A 4,443-nucleotide genomic window follows, 5' to 3' on the forward strand; every position below is an offset into this window, starting at 1 on the left:
CTTATAGTTTGAAAATGCCTATTTGGACGTCCCGTAACATTTACTACGATTACTCGTTTCACCCACCGTTAAGGACGTGCAATATTATGCCGCGAGTATTTCAAAATGATATTAAGAATGTAATATTTCGATTTCGTTTGATATCCCGTAATGAGTTTGAAACTGAACACAAAAACATAAGTTAAAAAAAAAATTAAGAGGTCTGTGCATTTTTTTTTTACTTTTATTTGTAGTACATTTTTTATTAATATTTAATTTAAAAAATTAAATATATCTAAATATTTACTTAAAAATGTTGAAGTCAATATTTTTTATCTATAAGTAACTTTTACAATTATAATTTTTGTATTACTTTTAAATAACTTGAAGTGATTTTTTTACTTATAAGTAACTTTATACATTCTAAATAGTTTAATCTTTTTATTAATATTTAATTTTAAAAACTAAATATATCTAAATATTTATATTTCAAAAATTTTAAGTTCACATTTTTTTTTATATAAGTAGATTTTGCAATTATAAGAGAATGAGAGATTAATATCTTTTTTAATAAAATGTAAAAAAAAAAAAAACATATTCACTCCGTGCATGGAGAAAAAAATTACGTCATACCACATAATTTTTCTTGAGCAAAATGATGTGCTGAGAAAATTGTTGTGAAAAAATAATAAATAGTAATAAAATAATTTATTTTTTTTTTAAGAAAAACGACTTATACGCATTTTTTAACACATACGTTTAATGTCCGTTTAACTATTTTAGATATTCATTTAGATCATTCGATGTGTCTATGATATAGTTCTTGAATTGAGTTTCGAGAAAATGTAAAATATTTATCAATTCAACTATCGTACAATCGTCAATGAATTTTTAAAATTAGCTTATTATCGAAAATTTCGAAATATAGTTTGAAAATGCCTATTTTGACGTCCCGTAACATTTGCTACGATTAGCCGTTTCACGCACCATTAACAATGTGCAATATTATGCCGCGAGTACTTCAAAATGATATTAAAAATGTAATATTTCGATTTCGTTTGATATCACGTAATAAGCCTAAAAATGAACACAAAAACGTAAGTTAAAAAAAATTTAACAAACCTCCGTGCACGGAGGTTTTTGCACGTGCACAGAGGTTCATAACCTCCGTGAGGTTTATGCACGTAAACCTCCGTCACGCCATTTTTTTTCACTTTTATTTGTAATACATTTTTTTATTAATATTTAATTTTAAAAAATTAAATATATCTAAATATTTACTTAAAAATGTTGAAATTAATATTTTTTTATCTATAAGTAACTTTTACAATTATAATTTTTTTATTACTTTTAAATAACTTGAAATGAATTTTTTACTTATAAGTAACTTTTTACATTCTAGATAGTTTAATCTTTTTATTAATATTTAATTCTAAAAACTAAATATATATAAATATTTATACTTAAAAATTTTAAGTTCTCATTTTTTTTATATAAGTAGCTTTTGTTAAAGTGATTTTTTTACTTATAAGTAATTTTTTGTCTTTTAGATAGTGTAATTTATTCTTTTACTTTTAAATAACTTAATCGGTTTGGGAACTGCCTAGGCAACAGGAAAAATTCTATTCAAAAATACTGTAGAAATTTTGTCACATGCCATTTGAGTGCAATGTCACGTCCACTACAATATTTCTCCCTTATTTTGAATCTGACACACCATGATCTTTCTCTTAATTCTCACGTTATTAACTATCAACCATATCCTGTATATTTAAATTTTTAAAATTATATTAATAAAAAAACTTATTGTAAATAAAATAATAAAAAACATATTCACTCCGTGCATAGAGAAAAAAATTTACGTCACACCACAAATTTTTCTTGAGCAAAATGATGTATTGAGAAAATTATTGCGAAAAAATAATAAATAGCAATAAAATAATTGATTTTTTTAAGAAAAAACGACTTATACGCATTTTTTAAACACATACGTTTAATGTCTGTTTAACTATTTTCGATATTCATTTAGATCATTCGATGTGTTTATAATATAGTTCTCGAAATGAGTTTCGAGAGAATATAAAACATTTATCGATTCGACTATCATACAATCGTCGATGAATTTTTAAAGTTAGCTTATTATAGAAAATTTCGAAATATAGTTTGAAAATGTCTATTTTGACATCCCGTAACATTTGCTACGATTAGCCGTTTCAGGCACCGTTAATGACGTGCAATACTATGCCGCGCGTACTTCAAAATGTTATTAAGAATGTAATATTTCTACTTCATTTGATATCCCGTAATGAGCCTTAAAATGAATACAAAAATATAAGTAAAAAAAAAAACTAAACTAATGTTAGCAAACCTTCATGCACGGACGACTCAATCCTCCGTGCACGGAGGATTGGAAGCTCTGTGCACGGAACAATGTTCAAAGTAATGCACGTATTTTTTTTAAATTGTTTTATTAATATTTATTTTAAAAATTTTAAATATATCTAAATATTCACTTAAAAATGTTAAAGTTAATATTTTTTACCTATAAGTAACTTTACAATTACAATTTTTTTATTACTTTTAAATAACTTTAGGCGATTTTACTTATAAGTAACTTTTTACATTTTAGATAGTGTAATCTTTTTATTAATATTTAATTTAAAAAACTAAATATATTTAAATATTTATACTTAAAAAATTTTAAGTTAACATTTTTTTATATAAGTAGTTTTTGCAATTATAAGAGAATGATGAATTAATATTTTTTTTTATCTATAATTAACTTTTACAATTATAAGTTTTTTTATTTTAAATAACTTGAAGTGATTTTTTTACTTATAAGTAACTTTTTACATTTTAGATAGTGTATCATTTTATTAATATTTAATTTAAAAACTAAATATACCTAAATATTTTTATCACGCTGATTTTCACATTGAACTGATTTCAAATTGGTTTAGTCCTTTGAATCTGACACACAATACTGTTTTTCCATTTTCTCTTTAGCATGACATAGCGATGGCAACGGGTCACCCCACCCAGCCTCTCCCCCCCGCACCCCGCCCCGCGTTTGACGGGGCGCGTGGGGCGTGGGGCGGGACAGTTTTTTTGCCCCGTTTAATTTTTTTTTAATTCCGAATTCAATAAAATACGGATAACATTCAAGCCGACAAAGTTAATATCCAAAATAAACACTACAAATATTAAATATAATGGTCGCTATTGGTACACAACATTGATTATTAGGATGAACAATATTTTTTTGTGTTTTTTTCCTTTGATATTGTCACGAAAGTTGTAGCCCCACACACTTTAATTTATGACAATATATAGATTTTCAAATTTGTTCAGTTGAACATGTTATATCTTTTTATATTTGTTTTTATCAATATAATATCAATTTGACAAAGTAGCATAATAATATATATAAATTAGTCAAGTTTGATAAGATTTGTACAATTGAGGATACTAAAAATAGGTCATCATTCTATTTGAAGCAAGTTGAACCCTAATCTTTTATATTAAAAACAAAAAAAATTTACGGGGCATCCCTGCCCTGCACCCCGCGACGGGGCGGGGCGGGGCGGGGCGGGGTAAATTGCCATAACTAGCGTGACAAAAATATTTAGATATATTTAGTTTTTTAAATTATATTATATTAATAAAGCGATTACGCTATCTAAAATGTAAAAAGTTACTTATAAGTAAAAAAATCACTTCAAATTGTTTAAAAATAAAAAAACTTATAAGTGTAAAATCTACTTATAAGGAAAAAAAATATGAATTCCTCATTCTCTTATAATTGTAAAAGCTACTTATAAGTAAAAAAATGTTAACTTAAATTTTTTAAGTATAAATAATTTCTTAAAGTTATTTTCAAGTAAAAACAACTTATAATTGTAAAATCTACTTCTAAGTGAAAAATATTAACTTCAAGTTTTAAATATATATTTTTACCTATAAGTAGCTTTTACAATTATAAGTTTTTTTATTTTAAATAACTTGAAGTGATTTTTTTACTTATAAGTAATTTTTTTCATTTTAGATAGTGTAATCTTTTTATTAATATTTAATTTAAAAAACTAAATATATCTAAATATTTTTGTCACGCTGATTTACACATTGAACTGGTTTGGTCATCTGAATCTGACATACAATACTCTTTTTCAATTTTCTCACGCTATAAACTATATATCAACTATATCCTATAATTTTATTAGTAATAATATTTTTTTAAATAATTTTTTTTTACATAAAAGTGATTCTTTATTCCTATCTAAAATATAAAAAGTTATTTCTAACTAAAAAAATCACTTCGATTAATAATAAGATAAAAAATATTTCTAAAATGTAAAAAGTTTTTAAAATGAAATATTAATAATAATAGTACACTATCTAGAATATAAAAAGTCTTATAAGTAAAAAAAAAAAAAAAAACTTCCACTTATTTAAAAATAAAAGCTA

Source organism: Olea europaea, chromosome 21 (genome assembly GCF_002742605.1).
Source record: "Olea europaea var. sylvestris chromosome 21, O_europaea_v1, whole genome shotgun sequence".
NCBI classification, from domain to species: domain Eukaryota; kingdom Viridiplantae; phylum Streptophyta; class Magnoliopsida; order Lamiales; family Oleaceae; genus Olea; species Olea europaea.